The 24,977-nt window shown below is 40.6% G+C and overlaps 1 long non-coding RNA gene across 1 annotated transcript; it reads right to left on the bottom strand.

Moving 5' to 3' along the window:
• Positions 1–835: 835 nt before the first annotated feature.
• LOC124863889 lies at positions 836–24,611 on the bottom strand. Its single transcript, XR_007037215.1, has 2 exons — positions 24,374–24,611; positions 836–1,129 (listed from the first exon to the last, which is right to left on the bottom strand). It is a non-coding gene; the product is annotated as an uncharacterized LOC124863889 (long non-coding RNA).
• Between the last annotated feature and the right edge of the window lie 366 nt (positions 24,612–24,977).

The raw sequence follows: 24,977 nt of genomic DNA, 5'->3' as shown, positions 1-24,977 counted from the left end.
AGAAAAAAAAAAGACAAGAAAGAGAGTGAGGTGGCGCAAAAATGATAAAGGGAGAGAAAAAGAAAAGAACAGAGGAGAGAAAAGGATCAAGGATAATACAAGAGAACACGAAAGTTCTGATGAACTCCTGGAAAGTTAATCATATCATTGTTTTGTAGGGTGTCAGGGTTGTTCCGGATACGTGTACGTCTGCATGGGATTAGTGAAGACCCTGTCATTTTTAGATACTCACACCGTGCTGTCAGAGAGGAGCTGATATTGAGGCTTTTAAAGCATACATGTTGTTTTATATTTGAGCTAATAAATGGTAAGTCTGAAATCTTATTATTGCATAATGTCTGTTCTACTTAACAGATCTAGTCCTCCTTTATCGTTGGTCCTCTGTAGCGTTTTTAAGCTAATACGTTTTTAAGACATTTAGTGATGGAGGAGTCTAGAGATCTAAACCAATCAGATGACGGTTTATTTGGGATCACTGAGAATAAGTAATTGTTTTTTGGCAAAACCATAATTTTTTTGAAGCAACCCTGCCCATGAGTGATGTGGGTAGACATTTCCATCTAGCGAGAACACCTCCCACTTTTTTTAAAAGTGGGATGTGGTTTAGTTTTGTTAAATCTGCCAATCTAGGAGACACATTAATACTCAAATATGTAATATTCCCTGATTGTAGTTGTTTAATAGTGGAATTGTGGAAAGAACGAGAACAATTAATTAGAGGAACAGTAGATTCTAACCAATTTATAGAATAATCCAAAACTCTTGAGAAAGAATGTATCAATCCAATTACCTGAGAGGTGGAGGTTTGTGATTGCTGGAAAAAAGTATTACATCATACACATAAAGACTGATTTAATGTTCAACATTCATGCATTTTATGCCTTTAATATCTTTAGTTTGCCTGATTGCTGCAGCTAATGGTTCCACAAAAATAGGAAATCATGAGGGGGAAAGTGAGCATCCCTGTCTGGTGCCCTCTGAAGACAGAAGCTGTAAGATGTTTTTTATATGTCCTGGTACATGCTGTTCAATAAATTGTTTGCTGCAGCCCTAGACCCATAAAAAATAATCCACCTTTACTCATCTTTCTGTCCACCTTCCAACTCTCCGCTGCCTTTCATGTCTCCACCTGGAAGAAAGAACAAGGAAATAATTACCAACAAGCACCACTGTCCATCACATGGCGATCCCAGCTTTGTGGATAAACCCACCTTCCTTTCTTTAAATTCTACAATCTCTCCAGCATTAAGCTAACTGTCTTACCATTATTTCCATTATATCTAAGCATATCCCACTTCTTATAATAACTTACGTCTTGTCCTCATCGCTATCCTGAATTTCTCCTGTGAATCCAGAAGAACCATTCACTCATTCATTCACTTGTATAAATAATTGTAGCCTGCACAAGGATCTCAAACAAAATGAACATGACAAGAAGTTTACTGCAGATTCAGCTAATGCACCTCAATAGGAAAAAATGAGCCAAAGAACACAGCAGCATCTGGATACACACCTGAAAACAGAAAAGGTAAACTTATGCCAGGCAAATATTCCAGTCTCAGTTAACAAAAAATTTAAAAATAAAAGATCAGATATCAAAATCTAGTCTATACATGTAAAATCAAATTCTACTCAATCTTTTAGCATAGTTAAAACTCCCACCAATAGCATATGTATTGGTAGGATGTTTAAGTTTGAATTATTTGGGTTAGGGTTAAGCTTGAATTATCTTTAATCTTCAAAGAGCCTTAAATTCAATCTCTGTTAGGTACGTTTAATCTTGTCAATAAATGTCTCTGAGCTACATCGGACAGTGTTTGAGTATTGTGTATAAGTCAATGAAATGGTACCACAAATAGGGATAATATTGGACATAAAAGCAGTAATTGGCATGACTGTTTAAACCATTAAAACAGCAATAATGGTTACAATGGCAGTAAAAAGAAAGTTGTTCTCACAGTTTAATTAATCAATTCGTGAACTCACTCTGTGCTTGGAGCAGTGTCCTAAAGGGTGAAACGGAGACAAGCACAAGGGCATGACTCGGCAGAAGTTTTCAGTTAAATTTTTAAAGTCCAAAGCAAAGCAAGTTCCAAGCAAGAACAGCAAGGAGGTCCTAGATTCAAATACTGGCATAGGTTCTTTCCACCTTCCTCCAAAGTATCTCCAGCCTAAGGGAAAGCTCAAACAGGCTTGAGGAACTATGATTGTCTTCATCTGTTCCTGCTCTTGGCCCTTACTACTAATCGGTGGGGTATCCAAATGTCCAAAGAGACACACTTGGAAATAAACAGGCAAACTGGCAAATATGCTCACAAATACAGGTCCTTCTCAAAATATTAGCATATTGTGATAAAGTTCATTATTTTCCATAATGTTTTGATGAAAATTTAACATTCATATATTTTAGATTCATTGCAAACTAACTGAAATATTTCAGGTCTTTTATTGTCTTAATACGGATGATTTTGGCATACAGCTCATGAAAACCCAAAATTCCTATCTCACAAAATTAGCATATTTCATCCGACCAATAAAAGAAAAGTGTTTTTAATACAAAAAACGTCAACCTTCAAATAATCATGTACAGTTATGCACTCAATACTTGGTCGGGAATCCTTTGGCAGAAATGAATGCTTCAATGTGGCGTGGCATGGAGGCAATCAGCCTGTGGCACTGCTGAGGTCTTATGGAAGCCCAGGATGCTTCGATAGCGGCCTTTAGCTCATCCAGAGTATTGGGTCTTGAGTCTCTCAACGTTCTCTTCACAATATCCCATAGATTCTCTATGGGGTTCAGGTCAGGAGAGTTGGCAGGCCAATGGAGAACAGTGATACCATGGTCAGTAAACCATTTACCAGTGGTTTTGGCACTGTGAGGAGGTGCCAGGTCGTGCTGAAAAACGAAATCTTCATCTCCATAAAGCTTTTCAGCAGATGGAAGCATGAAGTGCTCCAAAATCTCCTGATAGCTAGCTGCATTGACCCTGCCCTTGATAAAACACAGTGAACCAACACCAGCAGCTGACACAGCACCCAGACCATCTCTGACAGTGGGTACTTGACACTGGACTTCTGGCATTTTGGCATTTCCTTCTCCCCAGTCTTCCTCCAGACTCTGGCACCTTGATTTCCGAATGACATGCAGAATTTGCTTTCATCCGAAAAAAGTACTTTGGACCACTGAGCAACAGTCCAGTGCTGCTTCTCTGTAGCCCAGGTCAGGCGCTTCTGCCGCTGTTTCTAGTTCAAAAGTGGCTTGACCTGGGGAATGCGGCACCTGTAGCCCATTTCCTGCACACGCCTGTGCACGGTGGCTCTGGATGTTTCTACTCCAGACTCAGTCCACTGCTTCCGCAGGTCCCCCAAGGTCTGGAATCGGCCCTTCTCCACAATCTTCCTCAGGGTCCGGTCACCTCTTCTCGTTGTGCAGCGTTTTCTGCGCACCTTTTCCTTCCCACAGACTTCCCACTGAGATGCCTTGATACAGCACTCTGGGAACAGCCTATTCGTTCAGAAATTTCTTTCTGTGTCTTACCCTCTTGCTTGAGGGTGTCAATAGTGGCCTTCTGGATAGCAGTCAGGTCGGCAGTCTTACCCAGGGGTTTTGAGTGATGAACCAGGCTGGGAGTTTTAAAGGCCTCAGGAATCTTTTGCAGGTATTTAGAGTTAACTCGTTGATTCAGATGATTAGGTTCATAGCTCGTTTAGAGACCCTTTTAATGATATGCTAATTTTGTGAGATAGGAATTTGGGGTTTTCATGAGCTGTATGCCAAAATCATCCGTATTAAGACAATAAAAGACCTGAAATATTTCAGTTAGTGTGTAATGAATCTAAAATATATGAATGTTAAATTTTCATCATGACATTATGGAAAATAATGAACTTTATCACAATATGCTAATATTTTGAGAAGGACCTGTAGTTGCTATAAGACCAACGGAAGGACATTTTTTACAAGCTCTAGTCTCAACACAGTATATCTAAAGAAAAACCCCAACACATATAGTCACAATGAGTGACAATATAGTGACAATGAGGAGCAGAAGAAGAGAGAAGTTATAGTGTTGTCAATTTGTCAGCTGCTGCATCTAAGCAGCAATCAATGACAATGCAAGTGAAGAGCAGTGTGACAGCCTATAATACCATAACAAATAACTTCAGGGTTTAGAATCTTGGTTTGATTAGCTCCCCGTGATCAGTGCTCAGAACAGTAATGGATTTTGTGTAGATGATTACTTCTGATCGGAGGGAATGAGATCTTTGCAGAAATTAAACTTTTTTTAACTTTGGTACAAAGTTCAGGACAACACACTTGTGGCGCAGAATGCAGGGGTGTGCTGCACTCTGTGCATTGCTTTGCTAGGTGCAGTCCTGCTCTGCAACAGCACAACATGTACACAAGAATGGGTGTGGAAGCTTGCTCACACACTCCAAGATGTTGTTTGCTTGGAGACAAAAGCAATTACTAATCGTTTTTTCAGGTTATAGTCTGTGCGTAGCTTTTAGTTAGTGAGCTATATTCCCTCATTATGAGGGGAAGAAAGATTGAGCAACAATAATCTTACTGAGATTTGGAAGTTTGAGCTTAGTCAGCTGCTGTGCCAAAACCACAAGCACTTCCATTTTTTACTTGGGACTAAGCTTAGTCAAACAAAAATGTAAAAAATGGGACAGGATCAATGGATGGATCTTAAAAGCACAACCTGTTTTCTACACATAATGACACATTTCACTGGACAGGTCGAAATATACAGTGCTTTGCAAAATACTCCATCCTTCATACGTTTTCATATATTGTCATGTTGCTACAAACTACACATTTCATTGCACCTTATTGAGATTTTGTTTGATTTAAAAAAACACAAAGTAGTGCATATTTGTGAAGTGAAAGGAAAATGATTTTTCCCTTTCTAAATATTTTAACAAATAAAAACCTTAAAAGTGACATGTGTATACACTATGGGTTCAGCCCCTGTACTCTAATACCCCTGTATGCTGAACATTGGTGAACGAACAGCATTCTGTCCAAGAAACATCGCAGAGAAAGTTGTGGACAAAGTTAGGTGTTAAAACAATACTCCAAGCTTTTAGCATCTCACAGAGGTCTTTTCAATACATCAACTAAGAATGCCAGGAGTATGGTACCACTCCAAGCCTACCAAGACATGGCCGTCCACCTATTCGACAGTCCAGCAATCAGAGCATTAATCAGAAATGCTGCCAGGAGGTTTACAAAGTAGAGATGCACTTCTCAGTGGGAGAATCTGTTGACAGAACAAACATTAGTGCTATCCACAAATTTGTTCTTTTTGCAAGGATGACAAGACGAAATCATCCATCATCAACCATCATTAAAAGAAAACCATAATAAGTTTTGTTTGCAATTTGCCACAAGTCATGTAGGGGACACAGAAAACATGGAAGAAGGTACTCAAAGAGACCAAAAGTTAACTTTTGGGCCTTTTTGCAAAACACTACATATGGAAGAAAACTTGCATTGCACATTTCCATGAACACATCAACCCCATGGTTAAACATGGCCATGGTGTCATCATGATGTTTAGATGCTGTTAATCAGAAGGGATGGAGTAATTGTTAAGAGTTGATAGTAAGATTCTTAGACAACAAAACCTTTTAGAGGCTGCAAAAAACTTGAGACTAGGTCAGAGGTTTACCCTCAACAGGACATTAACACCAAACAAACAACCAGAGCTACAGTGGACTGGTTTAGATCATACATTAGGAAGGTCCAGTCAAAATACAGACATAAATCCGATAGAGATTAAAAAATAAAAATAAAAAAATAAGGGAGTTTCTAGTTGTGAAAAGTTGGTACACACATACCCCAAAAGACTTGCAACTGTAACTGCATAGAAAGTTATTTTAAAAAGTATTGACTTAGATGGGGAAGAATACAAATGCACACCAAATTTTCCAGATCTTTGTTTGTAAAAAAGCTATGTATCATTTCCCTTCCACTTCACAATCATGTACTGCTTTGTGCTGGTCTATCAGAGAAATTCCCAATAAATCAAAGTAAACATTGCACCATTTAACACCACCAAGTAACAAGTGCACGTCTTGCTGGCGCATCTGTGACCAAGACAGCAAGTCTTTGTGTATCAAGAACCACGGTATCCAGGGTAATGTCAGCATACCACCAAGAAGGACGAACCACATCCAACAGGATTAACTGTGGACGCAAGAGGAAGCTGTCTGAAAGGGATGTTAGGATGCTAACCCGGATTCTATCCAAAAAACATAAAACCACTGCTGCCCAAATCCCTGCAGAATTAAATGTGCACCTCAACTCTCCTGTTTCCACCAGAACTGTCCATCGGGAGCTCCACAGGGTCAATATACACGGCCGGGCTGCTATGGCCAAACCTTTGGTTACTCATGCCAATGCCAAACGTTGGTTTCAATGGTGCAAGGAGCGCAAATCTTGGGCTGTGGACAATGTGAAACATGTATTGTTCTCTGATGAGTCCACCTTTACTGTTTTCCCCACATCCGAGAGAGTTACGGTGTGGAGAAGCCCCAAAGAAGCGTACCACCCAGACTGTTGCATGCCCAGAGTGAAGCATGGGGGTGGATCAGTGATGATTTGGGCTGCCATATCATGGCATTCCATTGGCCCAATACTTGTGCTAGATGGGCGCGTCACTGCCAAGGACTACCGAACCATTCTTGAGGACCATGTGCATCCAATGGTTCAAACATTGTATCCTGAAGGCGGTGCTGTGTATCAGGATGACAATGCACCAATACACACAGCAAGACTGGTGAAAGATTGGTTTGATGAACATGAAAGTGAAGTTGAACATCTCTCATGGCCTGCACAGTCACCAGATCTAAATATTATTGAGCCACTTTGTGTGTTTTGGAGGAGGGAGTCAGGAAACGTTTTCCTCCACCAGTATCATGTAGTGACCTGGCCACTATCCTACAAGAAGAATGGCTTGAAATCCCTCTGACCACTGTGCAGGACTTGTATATGTCATTCCCAAGACAAATTGACACTGTATTGGCCGCAAAAGGAGGCCCTACACCATACTAATAAATTATTGTGGTCTAAAACCAGGTGTTTCAGTTTCATTGTCCAACCCCTGTATGTTATTGATCTGTCTAATAGGAATGTTTTGCAACTTTTTATAAGAAACTATTTCCTCTGTTGCAACGAACTGTAACGTGGAAAGTCTGTGTAGATTACATTACAGCTTCCTTGAATTATTTTTATAGGGTGACATACTTTATGCTTTAAAATTGGTGCTTACACTGCTGTGCAACATTAATGTAACACACTGATGAAAATCTATGCAGTGCTTTACTGTAATGGAAAACAACTCAAAAGAGGGTAATAGGGTCAGGTGATTGATTTCCTTAATGTATAGAAATACATGGACGCCAAAGATGCTTACTAAGTGTTGGAAAACCTTTGCAGCAGGCACATAAAAATGGCCCAAATATATCGACAGGGGGTTAAAACCAGCACTTGCACTGATGTCTTTTTTTCTCTCGTTTTTTTAAATGACCGAATAAAGAGGCATGAAAATAATTTTACTGGAAATTACACATTTCATCAGATCTGTCAGGTTTTTGGCAACAAGAGCATTTTAAAACGCAAACATTGCCAGAGAACTGATCCGTGAGTTATAGCAGGCTGTTCATTGGGCGGGCAAACACTGACCAATTAAACACCATGGCAGTATAAAACGTATCACAGTGAAAACGATTAGAGTGCAATTTTTCAAAGTCTGGGCCAGCATCCAGAGAAGAGAATTTAAAACTGTCTGAATTATCAGAAATTTATAACCCAACCGCGTTAGCACAGTCATGTTACCAAATTCATCTCAAAGCTCTATAACATATAAAAGGATGAAAGTACTGTAAAACATTACCCTGCTGGGGCAGCAGGGTAATATTTTGTTATATTAGCTTATAATGTAGAATCTGCAACGCAGTCAGCAAAAGAGGCAAAAAGGAAAGGTGGAGAGAAAATATCATCCCCAAGAGAGAAAAAAAGAAAGTGACCCCCCCTCTGTAATAAAAGACAAGAGATGAGTTGATGGGGAGATGCAGAGGTGAGAGAGAGTGGCAGGGGAGGTTGAATGAATACCATAGAGTGATTATGGTGGATGTCTTATCAGTCTTATTCCTCAGTAGCTTTATTCCCACTCCCAGACCTGCTCCAACACACAGATCTATCCGTCATCAGCGAGCAGCAGGAGTGTGCTCGGATTAATCTGTTTAAACTACCTCAAAGCCACAATGTGCTTCTGCATGTATCTTTGTGTGTGTGTGTGTGGTGTGTGTTCTGTCAGTAATATGGACTGTCCTGAGAATCTCTTCATTAATCAGAAGGGATGTGCATTCATCTCCTGCTCCCCTTGGTGCTGTTTAATACCTGAGGTGTATTCAGGCTGTCGGGACACAAAGATACACCACGGCGCCTCAGTGGACGGGATGGGGGGCGTCTGCAATCAGAGAGAGAGATAGAAAGGAAGTTGGAGTGGAGGGGAAGAAAAGAGCAAAGGTCAAATAAGCTGTTCCAAGTTAGGAAAACAGAGCAGAAAGAATTATGTTAGCAGAGACAGAGAGATAACAGAAAAGAGCAAAGCTGTGAATGAGAGAAGAGAGACAGATGATTTGATCTGAGTAGAGAGATGACATACAGAAAGGTGGCAACAGCTGGCCCACTCGGCTGTTGGCAGGGCCTTTGCTGCTCTCAGAGAGAGAGCTTCCCTGCCAATGCAACCTTGAATAACCAGAGCTGAAGACAGGCTGCCAATGATAACTAAAGAAAGACTGAAACAGTAGAGCAATGCAGGGGCACCACCTGGGGTTTTAAAGAGGAAAGCAGGTGGATGTGTTGGGATGGTGGGTAAAGGCCTCTGGGACACCCTGCCAGGGACAAAGTCACCTTAATGTTGGGTAACAGCAGGACAGTAGCTTGTCTGCTTGATGACTCATCATGCTCTCACTCTGTCTTTTCCTCAATGGATTTACTGTTCTACAATATTGTACGCTTCATGACATCTTGGCTTTTTCAACGATGACGGAATACATTATGTTTTACACAATAAAAATTACTTTTCAAGATTTTTAATTTTTCTTATTGAACAGTTGGCCATGCTATATATGTGTACAACCAACCCCATTAACAAAGCCCCATGTTAGGGAAGCAAGAAGTCAAGAATCACATTGCAGCCCCCAAGAAACAGATCGTCCTTTTTTTTCTTTTTACTTTGGAGCTGTTTTATTTTGTCAAACCACAAAAAACAATATTGAGATGTCAGAACTGTCCTGTTTTTATAGGTGGAGAAGAATATGCTGGGTTTCTACACAGTTTGGAAAAGTCTGGAATTTGATTTTTTCCAGGTCAGTATTTTCCAGGTCTGGATAAGTACAGAAAAAGAAAAAAGAGATCTATTTCTGTTAATGTTGTGTCTATTCCTCTTCCTTTGTCTTCCTTGAGTTGTACCTCGTCCTTTCCTTACTTATGTCTTTCCTTCACTTTGTACTTTGTTTCTCTCCTTCCGCCATAGCCTCCTTTAATTTTTTTCATTAATTCAGTCTTTTCATGTACCCTTCATTTCTGCCTTTCTTTTCCTGCCCTACCAGTCCTTTTTTGTATCCTTACTTTAGTCCCCCTATCCTTTCTTGTGTGCTTACTTCTTCATATTAGTGTTTACTTCCTTTGTTTTCCAGATTTCTGTTGTTCCTTTTGTCCTTACTTTCTTTTTGTTCTTCCTTCATTCCTTACATCCTTCCTTTTCCCCCTTCTCTCTTTCTTTTTGTCCTCTCTTTCTTCTTTGTGTTGTTCTTTCTTCCCTTCCTTCTTGCCTTGTGTTCTTTTACCTTTAGTATCCTTCATTTTGTCGAACCTCAATTTCTTTCCTTCTTTCTAATTTCAGTTTTTTGGAAGTTTCATATTTAAAGCCTACAACTATTTTACATTTTAAAATGGATGTAAATGACTGAGAACTGTCACATGAATGTTCACATGACGCAAGTGTAGAAACTCAGAATGTGTCCCCTGATGTTATCCGATCTATTAACTATATTTTAAGACCCACATGATGGGAAAACTAAAATTACATTTTACAATGACAACCTTTGCTTAGTTTAGTTTAGTTGTTCCATGAAATAAGTTTAAAATGCTACGTTTCATCTACTGTTAATTCATTCCTGAAAAAATAAAAAAAAGTTTAAAAACACAGTTTTGCATTCATCGTTTTTGAAAATGGTTTTTGAAAATGAACTTCTCAAAATTGTCAAAGCTACTGAGTTTTGTAAAAGGTCATTCTGGAACATTTCACTAATTTTAATTGTTCCACATTTATTTCTGTAGCAAATCCATGCCATTGTCACAGATATTTAAACTGATTCTTGCAGCTCTGCATCAGAGATCCAACAAAACTGTGAAAAGTTTTTTCTCCCCTGAAAGATGTCTGTTTTTGTAACGGTGGACAGTTTTCAGACCCACAAGCATGACAACTCCCAGGATTAAAGGTTCATAAAAAATATTTTACAAAGAATAAATTCAGACAAAGATCTTTAATGGTTTGTTTTGTCATTCCAGGGTCATTTCTGAGAGGAAGAGACGTGATCATGTTACTGTGATCAGAATTTTATTGTGCCAGAAAGAGTATTTTGCAGAGTATGAAAATGTCTTCCGTCAAGGAGGTGAGTTATTGGGTGGTGTGAGGATGACAGCTGATCCTAGGTCACTGGTGGTAAGTGTGGTGGTCCCATGACTGTCGTTTTTATGTAGTATCTTTTTATTGTGGAATAATGATCAACTGAAAGGTCCAACAGGGAAAATGGGGATTGAATTTCACAGAACTCCTTCTTTCACATCTTACCGTGTCCTTTACATGGCTTGTTGTAAACTGCAAACAGGTGTTCTTATGGCTTTCTTTCAGCAATGGCCCTTGTCTTGGCACTCTTCCTTCAAGGTCCTTAGCTGATCTGTTAACAGATCCTCCCACCAGAGCTATGGGTCTGATGAATGCAAGACGCCTGTCAGTTTAGGTGGACAGCGATGTCTTGGCAGGTTAGCAGTTGTGCCATGCTCTTTCCATTTTCAGATGATGGCCTAACCTGTTTAGTTCTACAATGTCTGCATTAAATCATTTTCTCTTTTGCTCTCAGTGGGGTCTGACACTTTTCCACTCTCTCCTTGATCCTCCCCCATTTTTTGCCCTGCTTCAGCTTTTTGTCTATGTTTTTCTTAGAGCCTCTGTTCGCATATCCATATAATTTGTTCATTATGGATTTGGTCGGCTGGTCTCTCAACGCAATTGATCAAATTTTCTCAATGGGAAGACAGGGTAAAGGGGAAACCCTCTTGTCCAGATGGGACGTTCTTCTCTGGATACGCAATGGATTCCTGGAACCAGTGGAAGATTGTGTGCCTGACAACAATGTCAGTTGAGGACGTGGAAGATTTGTACATAATTGGATTTCTGATAACAGGATTTCTGCTTTTTGGAGTTGGCGGTTACCTGGCTTATCGACAGATTTGTAAAACATCAGCAGCTGTTCAAAGCACTCCAAAGCTGCCTGGGATGTTTGAAGGGATCTTTAGAGCTCTCAACACTCGGACTGATATGTTAAGAGAGCAGAATCGCAAGCTGGACATGATCCTTGAACAGAATCGCAGGCTGGCTGCGTTTCCCGGACTCAAAGGTGATATGATTTAATCTTGGAGAAAGTTGTTTGCTCAGGATCTACTGAAAGTACCAGAAATTTGGCTATTTGGATTTGAAATTGAGAATGCCGGTAAGACTTTGAAGGCAGGCGGAAAATCACAGCCGGCCTGAACCAAAACATCTATTGTTTGTCTAATTCAGGCGCCCTGATATGGCCTTCACAGGCTTCTTATCAAAACATTTCTCCTGGATGTTCTGTAAATACGACGCTCTGCCCCAGCAACCACCCTCATCGGTGAACTGAACTGTATGGCCGTTTGATAAAACTTCCATCTCTTTTTCAAGGACAATGGCACCTTCGTCAGTGTTGACAGTCTAATTCTATGCACACGTGATCATACTTAAATATTGGCACCCTCACAAGTCCACCATGCCCCTGCAAACTCTTTGCTTATGTGTGTTGCTTTCCCATGCTCCTTATTTTTACCTAAATGTGGATTTCATTTCTTAATTTTTTCTCCTTTTCATAGATTTTTAGATTCACCAGTGAAATAATACTAGTTTCTTAAAAATTTGAACAAAAGCTGTTTTTAAACCAGTGACTCAGCTGCCTTAGTTAGAACTCAGTGATTGCTTAGTTAAATTTCAATAGATGCAAATGACTATTATTACCTGTTTAGAAAGATTGGTTTAGAACCAGCTCTTACCAATAAAACCCAAAGGATTATTAATGTTATCTGTATTATTGTAATGTTTGCCAGAGGTTTTTAGATTTCTCAGAAGGATTCATAGATTTTTTGATTTCTTAGAAGGATTGTAGTATCATTTGATTTGTTTTTCTCTGTCTGTATCTGTGTTTATTTTCTTTGTGATTGTATTGTAATTGTATGTGCAGCGCTTTGAGTGTCTCGTTTCTGAAAAGTGCTATATAAATAAATGTACCTTACCTTAAATCCACACGGCACACTAGCTGTTGCTCTAAGCTTACAGCTCAATGCTGATCATTATAATGACGTAAATATGCCTCCCATACTTCTATTAGGAAGACTGTCACCACAAACACTATGTGAAGTAGTGTAATCTTTTCTAACTATTCAGGATGCCGCATAAAAAATAGAAATTCACCTAGAGTCTGCTTGAGGTTTGTTCCCAACACTTATAATTAATATTATGGTATAAAGGAATCAACGTGCCATTGCATTAGTGAGACACATTAGCGTGTCATAAATAGGTTGCTCATATATTGAATGGAAATGCCTTCTAATCATACATTTATTTTCACTTACAGATGGGGTCCTTATAGCAGTATGAGTCCAGTCCATAGGTTTGATTACATTCAGAAATCGGCTCAACACTGAAAATGAGAGCCACAGTTTAGGGGAACTTTTTAGAGGTGAGCAACATACGGATGAGGCTGACCCATATGGCTGGCATGGCCTGGCTCAGGGATGACTGTTAAATACCCGACCTGTCAGTCAGCTCCCTCAGAAAAGCTCCAGTAAAGGGCCGCAGCGTAGTGAGAACTGGAACCGGCACCGGAGACTCACGGTTCCTTCTGGTTTCTATCTGTTACACTGAGGCCAGCTCAATGCAGAACTCCAAAATAACTGCCCTGGGCACTTTAAACTGGTTGATAGGCCATGCATCATCATGTGCCATCAGATCAGTATCTCTGAATAAAATGCTCCCTCTTAAGTCTTCCATCCTCCAGCTGTGACAAAGCTATGCTGCCATTATTCCACAGTTTTGTGCAACTTTATGCAGCTATTTATGAGTGATTGTCTACAACTTGTCCACCATAGGAATCATCAAACCTAACTTGTTTGGGATTCATCTGCAGTTTTCTTTTTCAGTGCGAATGAAAGTGGCCCTTAGATGATTCGCATGCATTTTATGCTCCTCATTGCTCAGACCAATGAGCAATTACATCCACAGGTGACAAAACGGAGTATGTTATAGAGATTACGTCCGACTGAGGTTGTTTCCATCATTGTCTGACATGTGTTACATTATTGTATGAGGATAAATGTGATTCAGTTTGATCACTTGGGTTTAAACCATAAAAGCTCAAACTCATAAAAGAGCATCAGGTTTGATGATGCTGAATGGAGTCATATTTCAGTGGATTTAGGTGAGTTTTAGTGGTCTGTCGTTTATTATTGTCAATTGAAAACGTTTGCACGGCTTCTGCACATTTTCATGGCAGGTCAAAAGTTTGCGTGGATTTACGCACACTTTCACGCAACGTTCATTTTAGTACATGCCGAGTTGTGTGTAAAACATTGCACCACAAGATTTTTGTGCATAAGTACGCTTTGTACGTGAGGCCCTAGGGCTTTACAAATGGCTGTTACCCTTTCTAGACTCACTAATTGGCAAGTTACTCTAGGAATTTCCTGATTCTACAAGTGTGGCAATAATTAGACCTGGGTGTGAATAGTAAAATAAAAATGAATAATGTTATAAATCACAGTTAATAATAGCTCATGACTTGAAAAGTGCAGCATTTATACTTTTACTTACTTTAACTTACTTGATTTGTTAAGCTCATTTCCTTAATAAATAAAGTCATTTGAAAACAAATATTTTTGGTATTTACTCAGGTTATCTTGTGTTTGATCAGCATAAATATTTAAGTGTGACAAAAAAGCAAAAAACTGAAGAAATCTATTATGTAGAAAATACTTTTCCCAGTATGATATATATCTGCAGCTAAAACATTTTTTTTTCTGATTTTCTTTAGTTGTGTTAACAAAAAAAATATTTTTAAATCCTCCTGTTATAGAATTTATTAAGTTCCTGAACAGCCATTAAATCAGAGTATATCATCAGAAGCCTGTTTCTGAGTTCATTTGCACTGTGATGAAAGTAATTAATGTGCTTAATTTGGGAAAATGATCAGGATAGCCTCTGTAGTTTGCTTTACAAAAAAGCCCATTTTATCTCCTAAGCTTTCTAAAGAATGCTGCTGAAAGGAGCAAAAGAAAAGTCTGAGCTCAGCATGGCTGGTTTTCAGGTCCACTAACTTTTACCTTCACTGTCAAATGCTTTTAAGTCTATATAAGAAACTAATAAATCCCATAAGTCTTGTGCAAGCATTTTGTGATGTCTGTTCACACTTATACTAATGTGACTTTAAACACAAAATTGCTGATGCAGACATTCCGATCTTTTTCTATGTTTTTCATTAGACAATACTATCACGCAGCTTCAGCTACATTTGTTTAGATTCTTGAAAATAAGTCAAAAGAGAAAAAAAAAACAGAAACCGTAAATAGGAACCTATGTTTCAGGAACAGAATTGAAGAGGAACAAAGACGCAGCTGAAGAATAGAGTCACTCGAAATACTGGAAAACTGCAGCATCAAGTTAAAGTCTAATTTTATGAACTGATCCAATGGCGGATAAAGGGGAGAACAAATTCTGACTTTTCACCAAGGCAAAGTTAAAAAACACAAAAAATTACCATAGCTTGCCAACGGCAAACTCAGGATGCTGGAACATTTCATAAAACGTTTGCAGGCTTTTAGTCTAAAAATTAATCTAATCCGGACATTTTGTCAAGGTGACCAAGTTTAAAGTTTTTACATTATGGCCCTAACTCTTTTTTGCTCTCTGGTGGCAGAAAAAACATTGTAGACGGGGTGAACCACAGAACCTTGATTGGGTCACAATATAAAGTAAAAAATAAATAAAAAATTCTGCATTGAAACCCCTTTTTTGGAAAACTCAATTTTTTCACTTATTTTGGCATTCTTTAGCATGCTGTGTATTGACAAAATGATCATCATCAGCATGCTCCTACTCAGGGTGTGACCGGCAGGTGCTGTGGCGCAGCTGTTGCTCATCAGCGAGCAATCAACCTGGGCTCAAAAGGAGTGGAGATCCAGTAGGAGGCGTCAGCTCGTTGTCTCACAAAGCATGGTAAACCGCTCGACCTCTGCTGCTGCAGCCCTGTTTTCTACTTTTTTCTCTTATCATCTTGTTTTTTCTCCTGTGCCTCTAGGAAATGTTTCTACCGGAGTTTCTGTGGGCTTAATGTCTCCTGCCGAGTTCAGATGAATGTGGAAATTCAAGCCTCAAAGAACCTTGGCCATAAGTAGTGATGTCAAAATGAGGCTTTTTGAAGCATAGAATCATTTTGAACCATTGTGTCATAAAGTGGTTCACTACCCAAAGGTTCATTCAATTCCCTTGGCTGACATCTACTGGCAGCACTGATTGTTGCACCAAATGAAGCCCTGCGAATGTGATGCACCTCTTGTGTAAATAATAGCACTTATGTGTGTGTATATATACGTGTTGTACATATGTGTTTTTAGTAACCCATTAAAGATTCTGAGTAATTAACTCATAAAAAAATTATAATTTAAAAACAATGTGAACTGTAGGGGATTACAGATGAAAAATAGCCATTAGGCTAATTCTGGCTTCTTAAACTTGAATTGTCATTTGTTTTATGAAATTCCACTGTCCCATTTTAAATAAATGACAAAAAAAAATAAATGAAGTGAAAATTTTTGATTTGTCATTCATATCCATCCAGGACTTATACAGGTCTAGGGTCAGGAAAAGACCTGCAAAAATCTCTGCAGACCCCACACACCCTGCACATAAACTGTTTAGAGTTTTACCTTCAGGCCGTTGCTACAGAGCACTGTTTACTAAAACCAGCCGCCACAGAGACAGTTTCTTCCCCCAGGCTGGTTCCTCTGATCAACATTTAATAGAGTACCAAAGTTACAATTCCACCTTGTAAATTATGTAAGGATTATGATTATTGATTAATTAATATTCATCAAGAATTATAATTTAAAATCATAATTTGAAAAACAAAATGTCATTTCTTAACCAAATATCATTACTTACGAATTGAAATCAGAGATGTCCTCTGGTGTTGTGATTATGGGCTCAAAGCTCTTTAATAATTACAAATTATTAACCAAACCACAAACTCGTCACTGTTCATTCAACCACCTCACCGAAGGTGGGGGAACTTCAACCTTGTTTTGACAGATAAATCACTCTTGCACGAAATAAACACAAACGCTTCTCTTAATTATATATATGAAGATTTATTGAAGCCGAATAATCCTGATATACCATTATTCTGGTCCAAAACCATCACCTAACTAACAAGCACTATTCTACAAAAGGGAATAACAATGACTACCTAACAATAATTATAAAAGAAAAACATATATGTGCATTTAGTGTCTATGAAGATCAAACCAGTAGTTTGATGGACAAAATGTGTAATTTGGGTTAACCCTCCTGGTGTTGATGTCTCGATTGCAGCGATCAGTTGATAAAACGGTGGGGCCACGCCCCTTTAGCCACAACCAGCTGAACGCCCCAAATCTTGACAAAGGGTCATAAAACTCTGAGGCGGGAACTCAGTGGAAAATCTCCAGCAATAAAACTGGAACAAAGAGTGGTCAGGCGAGGCCCAGAACGCAGTTGCTTTGAATGAAAAACTTTTAAAAGTCCAACTTCTAACTCCTGGCTGATTTGAGATCAGCCGGACAAAACGTTAACCACGCACAATTCAGCAGCGCTTGCGCACCAAATCAAAACACAGCTCAGCATAACATAATTCAATTGACATTGCATGCAACAAGTTAATACCTGAGATTAACTACTGGTGATCCTACATCACCTTAACTGCCTTATCCTGCCCAGACTTCTAAATGCACCTATCCGGTTTAATATGAAAAGAACAAAATTACTTTGAAGTTGATTTCTGCTCTCCACCGGTTGAGGAGGGATCAGGTCTGAAGAAAAATGGAGGGGGGCATCATGCATCCGTGATCAAATTAAAGAAAGAAAATGGTAACTTCTCATCCGTCCAGGAGAGGAAAAGATGAACTGTTAGTCGACTGCATTGCACAAGGAGGAAAACTCATCTCCTTGGACATAGAACCGCTGTGGGTTTCCACCTGTGCCGGGTGTTGGCCTGGTATTCGATCGGTAAATAAATCTCCTGATCTTCTCGTATCAGACAGATTTCCAGCTTTCAAGCTCTTCCGGGAATGACGTGGTGGAGCAAAAGTTCGCCTGCGAGCTTTTGTCCCTCCAGATATGCGTCTCCGTTGCGCTGTCCTTTGAGACAGGCGGGAAATGGCCACGAAACTCTGCATCTCAGCTGGTTTATGCTCCCAGTGACGTCAGGGCTGCGACGTCTGTTGAGCTCCGTGTCACAATGTGCGACCAAAATGGATGACCCCAACATATGTGTATATTGTATATATGTATTTAAGGACATAAAGATATATGCAGAATATATCTTACAACGCAAAAAAAAAAAAAAAGAAACCCAGAGAGCAAAGTGTACCGGAGTCAAATTCCTTGTTTGTTATATCTACGAACCTGCCAATAAAGCTGATTCGGATATTTTCTTTGGGAGTGTGCTTGGTGTACTGAGTGTTTTTTGACATTGTTTTTGGTGTAATAAAGAGGGTGCTTGTTTTACTTCAGGTGTTTTTATTCAAGAAAAGTAATTTCTGCACAGTAGAAGGGCTCAAACAGTTTCTTTTTTTGAGGCAATTTCTCCAGCTTTGGAAAATACTCTTTCACAGGGAACAGAGGAGACTGATGTGACAAGGAACTGTTTGGCTGTTTTGGCTGGGTGGTAAACAACTCACTGACAAGTTTTCTCCTCCTACAAACCTGTCCACACCCCAATGCAACTTCAGCTTCGTCTTCCTCTCACTCCTCACGGAAAGTACGAGTGCTGTGAACTCTGTGAACTCTGCTCCACGTCTCCCCTGGCGGATCCCGTCCCCCTTCTAGTAAGAACAATAACCATTATTTATGATATATTACCGTCACTGTTTCTTACCTGCCCTTTTCCCTCACACAGTTGGAGAGACCAGACTCCTGTTACTTCCCTGTAGGATTTAAGGAGAAAATAAACTTCTTTTTCACCGTGAGATTTCTCTACTGCGAATTCTTTCTGTATGTGGATTAGATCAGTGTCAAAAATGATGTCAGAACACTCAGGTCAAACAGACCCAGCAGAAAGTCTCAGTAGAACTTTGTCTGAACATTCTCACCAGATTCACTCACACGATTCAGCTCTTCGCTCACTTTTTGAACAAATCCAACAGAATAATCAGCAACTAAGTCATATTGCGTCTTTGCTTCAGCATTCTTTAAATCTTCAGACCTCTGAGTCCACTGAGGGCGCTGTAGCACACTCTCGTGACGTCACTTCCCCTATTCCGGAGAACTTCTCCGGTGACGTAGATCACTGTAAGGGTTTTTTATTGCAATGTACACTCGTCTTTAATCATTCTCCTGATAGTTTTCCCCATGATGATGCTAAGATTTCTTATATACTTGGGTTACTTACTGGAAAGGCCTTACGTTGGGCAGAAGTTCGTTTTTCTAATTGTAACCAGTTTGGCTGCTCTTTTGATGACTTCCTCCTTGAGTTTAAGCTGACTTTCTTCTCTGAGACTGACCAGACTAGCGTCTCTCGCCAGTTATGGGCTTTGAACCAGAGAAACAGACCTGTCTCTGAATTAGCCTAAGAGTTTCGTACTCTTGCAGCTGCCTCTGGCTGGAATGATAGTGTCCTTAGAACAGCATTTTTTCAGTCCTTAGATGAGCCTCTGAAGGATGAATTAGCCTTGATTGATGAGCCTAAGACCCTTAATGGGCTTATTATGTTAGCTACACGGATTGACAGTCGCATGCGTGAGAGAAGGAGAGCTCGTTCTGAGCATTTCATGGCTCGTTCTTCTCTTCCTGTAAACACACAACCCAATGCTGGATCTCTTCCTCAAGTAGTTCTGCCTGAACCTGAACCCATGCAGGTAGGACGCACTCACCTGACCCCTGAGGAGAGACAACGGCGTAGACAGGGTAACCAGTGTTTGTACTGTGGTTCGTCTAATCACTTTATTGCTGCTTGTCCAACCTGTCCAACCCGGCCAAAAGACAGGGTCCGTTAGTTTATTCGGAGGAGCTAACGGAGCAGTTTAATGATTGTGTAGCCCCTAGATTTACCTTACCAGCCACCTTAGTTGGTAGTCAGCAGACTCAGAACTCATTAGCACTCATTGATTCCGGCAGTGAGCAGAACTTGATCGATCGTGAGTTGGTAGAACAGGCCCAGATTGAGATTGAGTCTCTGGCTACGCCACGATTAGTTTCAGCCTTAGATGGACGGAGGTTGCATAGGATTACTCACAAGACTATACCTACAGGTCCTTCTCAAAATATTAGCATATTGTGATGAAGTTCATTATTTTCCATAATGTAATGATGAAAATTTAACATTCATAAATTTTAGATTCATTGCACACTAACTGAAATATTTCAGGTCTTTTATTGTCTTAATACGGATGATTGTGGCATACAGCTCAAGAAAACCCAAAATTCCTATCTCACAAAATTAGCATATTTCATCCGACCAATAAAAGAAAAGTGTTTTTAATACAAGAAAGGTCAACCTTAAACTAATCATGTAAAGTTATGCACTCAATACTTGGTCGGGAATCCTTTGGCAGAAATGACTGCTTCAACGCGGCGTGGCATGGAGGCAATCAGCCTGTGGCACTGCTGAGGTCTTATGGAGGCCCAGGATGCTTCGATAGCAGCCTTTAGCTCATCCAGAGTGTTGGGTCTTGAGTCTTTCAACGTTCTCTTCACAATATCCCACAGATTCTCTATGGGGTTCAGGTCAGGAGAGTTGGCAGGCCAATTGAGCACAGTGATACCATGGTCAGTAAACCATTTACCAGTGGTTTTGGCACTGTGAGCAGGTGCCAGGTCGTGCTGAAAATTGAAATCTTCATCTCCATAAAGCTTTTCAGCAGATGGAAGCATGAAGTGCTCCAAAATCTCCTGATAGCTAGCTGCATTGACCCTGCCCTTGATAAAACACAGTGGACCAACACCAGCAGCTGACACGGCACCCCAGACCATCACTGACTGTGGGTACTTGACACTGGACCTCTAGCATTTTGGCATTTCCTTCTCCCCAGTCTTCCTCCAGACTCTGGCACCTTGATTTCCGAATGACATGCAGAATTTGCTTTCATCCAAAAAAAGTACTTTGGACCACTGAGCAACAGTCCAGTGCTGCTTCTCTGTAGCCCAGGTCTGGGGAATGCGGCACCTGTAGCCCATTTCCTGCACACGCCTGTGCACGGTGGCTCTGGATGTTTCTACTCCAGACTCAGTCCACTGCTTCCGCAGGTCCCCCGAGGTCTGGAATCGGCCCTTCTCCACAATCTTCCTCAGGGTCCGGTCACCTCTTCTCGTTGTGCAGCGTTTTCTGCCACACTTTTTCCTTCCCACAGACTTCCCACTGAGGTGCCTATTCGTTCAGAAATGTCTTTCTGTGTCTTACCCTCTTGCTTGAGGGTGTCAATAGTGGCCTTCTGGACAGCAGTCAGGTCAGCAGTCTTACCCATGATTGGGGTTTTGAGTGATGAACCAGGCTGGGAGTTTTAATGGCCTCAGGAATCTTTTGCAGGTGTTTAGAGTTAACTCGTTGATTCAGATTATTAGGTTCATAGCTCGTTTAGAGACCCTTTTAATGATATGCTAATTTTGTGAGATAGGAATTTTGGGTTTTCATGAGCTTTATGCCAAAATCATCTGTATTAAGACAATAAAAGACCTGAAATATTTCAGTTAGTGTGCAATGAATCTAAAATATATGAATGTTAAATTTTCATCATGACATTATGGAAAATAATGAACTTTATCACAATATGCTAATATTTTGAGAAGGACCTGTATAGAACTGGTTTTCTCCGGAAATCATAGGGAGATGATTTCTTTTTATGTATTTCCGGTTTCTCAAACTTCTTTAGTTCTTGGTTTTCCTTGGCTGCAAAAACACAACCCTCATTTAAACTGGTCCGAGCTCCGCATTGAAGCCTGGTCTAATTACTGTCACTCCAATTGCCTTCAGTCAGCCCTACCTGTTAGGGACTCCACTGAGTCTAGTCCTCTTAGTGACCTTTCCGACCTTTCCAGGGTCCCTGCAGTGTACCATGATTTAAAAGTAGCCTTCAGCAAGAGTAGGGCTCTCACTCTGCCCCCCCATAGGCCCTATAACTGTGCCATAGACCTCCTTCCTGGGGCTCCGCTCCCCACCAGTAGATTGTACCCCATTTCTGGACCTGAACGACAGGCCATGGAGGATTACATTAGTGACGCCCTAGCTGCAGGTATTATTCGTCCCACTTCCTCCCCTGTGAGCGCTGTTTTTTTTTTTTTGTTGGTAAGAAGGATGGTTCCCTTCATCCTTGTATTGATTATCGGGGTTTGAACCAAATTAGTTAAGAATAGGTACCCTCTTCCCATACTTTCCTCTGCTTCCAAACCAGTTCAGGGTCCTACTGTCTTTACCAAGCTTGACCTTAGGAGTGCTTATCATTTAGTTAGAATCCGCCAGGGGGACGAGTGAAAGACAACCTTTCAGACTCCTCGGGGTCATTTTGAGTATTTAGTCATGCCTTTTGGACTGTGCAACACCCCAGCAGTCTTCCAGTCTCTGATTAATGATGTTTTAAGAGACATTTTAAACATCTTTGTTTTTGTGTACCTCGACGATATTCTGATCTACTCCAGAAGCCTTGAAGAACACCACCATCACGTTCGACAACCGATTATTCATTAAGGTTGAAAAGTGTGAGTTTCACCAGTCCTCTGTTACCTTCCTGGGCCTCATCTTAGAGGGTGGACAGGTTCGTTCTGATCCTGATAAGATCAAGGCAGTCCTTGAGTGGCTGATTCCCGAGACAAGAAAACAACTACAACGCTTCCTGGGGTTTGCTAATTTCTACAGGAGGTTTATACGGAATTACAGTCAGACCGTAGCACCTCTGACTGCTCTGACCTTCACTAAATTGCACTACACCTAGACCCCGGAGGCAGATTCAGCTTTTCAGGCTCTAAAGCTGGGAGTCTGTCTGTTTTTGCTTGCTGCTGACCTTATTCATCCAGCAGAGGGTGTCGGAGCTACAGGACTAATCTGGACAGGTGTTTTCCATCTTCTGATTGCTGGGAACGCTACTTAAGCCGTGGCTGCCAGCAACTCTTCGCCTGAGTGTTGAGCCTACGTGGTAACCAGCTCAAGCCAGCTTATTCTGGTATTTTGATCGGTCTGTTTCGGTTTTTCTGACGCATGTGTTTTTTGCCTCAGGTATCTGTTCCAGTGTGTGCGACAATCCTCCGATCATTCATCTAGCGCTTGGAGCTTTATGATTCCCTGTCTGGATTCTGCGTGCTCTCCAGGACCAAGGAATCTTCAGTCTTTCACTGGACCTAAACAACTCACTGACAAGCTTTCTCCTCCTGCAAACCTGTCCACCCTCCAACGCAACTTCAGCTTCGTCTTCCTCTCACTCATCATGGAAAGTACGAGTGCTGTGAACCCTGCTCCCAGTTTCCTTAACTCCGTCTCCCCTGGCGGATCCCGTCTCCCTTCTAGTAAGAACAATAACCATTATTTATGATATATTATCGTCACTGTTTCTTACCTGCCCTTTTCCCTCACACAGTTGGAAAGACCAGACTCCTGTTACTTCCCTGTAAGATTTAAGGAGAAAATAAACTTATTTTTCGCCGTGAGATTTCTCTACTGCGAATTCTTTCTGTATGTGGGTCAGATCAGTGTCAAAAATGATGTCAACATGTCTGCTAAAAAAATACATATTTCAAATGTTTCTAAAAACAATGTTATTTGTTTCTATTGTATTCCATATAATCACTGCCAGCTCCAACTAACCTGACAATAAATCAAATGAAAAATAAAACAAAACAAATGGTTATTTTTGCACACACTGCACTGTGACTGTGCAATTATGCGTATAGGTCTGAGGGGGACTGGCAATTTGTCTGTTCAGTCCAGGGCTGTCAGCCTGCATCATTTATTACCTGAAAAGTTAAACTGAGCACCTTGAACGGGACTACAATAGGGGACACGACTCATTTCAGAGCAACCAATGAGCCAACCAGAGAGTGGGAGCCTGGTGGGTGGGTGTGCAAAGGAACAGGTAGAAGCAAAGCAGCATAACCCAGGCAGAAGCTAACAGTAAAACCTGAATGATGGCTCAGAATGCAAGCTAGCGCTAATCACGTATTCATCCAGCAAGACATGAGGTGGAGGTTCACTAATGAGCAACAGAGTCATGAGGACCAGAGAGTAAGGGACTTTCACCTAATCTACAGGCATAGACGGAAATCCCGAGGGGGACACAGGGGATATAAAGATATTTCCCCCAAAATTATAGATTTTTTTTAATCATAATATAGTAATGTAAATAAAAGTACAACTCAAGCGATTTCATATATAAATGTAAAATGCGGTTTTTAATTACTGAAAGATCATGATCCTCCCCATTCAAAAAAGTGGTTTGGTCCGCATTTCCATCGGATAGGGAAACCAGCAGCTACTCTTGGCAGCTCCGTGTTTCAGTGAGCAACAGCCTCACCTGATGCGTCGTGCCGTTTAACCAGAGGACTCTAGAGCAGGGTTACTCACACTTTTTCAGCATGCGAGCTACTTATAAAACAACCCAGTCAAAAAGATCAACCTACCCACTACAAAAATGCAAAACATATAACTATTTTCAAATTTATTAAGGATTCTTTGTATGTACAATGTATGTTGATATACCTTGCATTACTGAACAAGCCAATATTGCACAACACACATAATAAATAATTTACATTTTTTGTAATTACCTTAATTACTTGAGTCAGCTGCTTCAACGAATGCTTCTTTTACCATCTCTCCGTCTTGGAAGGACTTGTTGTTTTTAATGATCGCGTGACTCACCCCGAACGATGCTTCAGTGGCGGCTTTCGCTTTTGAAGTTTGTTGAGTGAAAAATGACTGCTGTCCGGACAACTAGGATTTTAGTTCCTCCACCTTTCTCTTTCTCGGCTGGCTTTTCGCCGGAAAGTTGATGTCGTATTTTCCATGAACAGTCCGAAAATGCCGCTCCACATTTCATGTCATCTGAATGGTTGCCCTGTATGCCAATCAAGTGACGGGATGTTTGATAGGCTGACAAATATTTTTTTTAATGTCACGCTGCGATCAACCAGTACTGCCTCTGCGATCGACCAGTAGATTGCGATCGACGTAATGAGCACCCCTGCTCTAGAGTGTACAACAATTACTTAGGCAGAATTTAAGTTTAACCAATTTATTGAAACACTGGATTGGAAACCGAGGTCATCTTGGGATCTGGATCTGGCAGGACCATTCACTGAGGAAGAGAGGTGTGCAAGTAGGACTGATTGGAGAAGTACGAGAACTGAGGTTGAAAGAAGGGGATGTGCG

Source organism: Girardinichthys multiradiatus, chromosome 1 (genome assembly GCF_021462225.1).
Source record: "Girardinichthys multiradiatus isolate DD_20200921_A chromosome 1, DD_fGirMul_XY1, whole genome shotgun sequence".
NCBI lineage: Eukaryota > Metazoa > Chordata > Actinopteri > Cyprinodontiformes > Goodeidae > Girardinichthys > Girardinichthys multiradiatus.
Note: the sequence above shows the minus strand (reverse complement) of the source record. Positions and strands in the feature narration are given on the sequence as shown.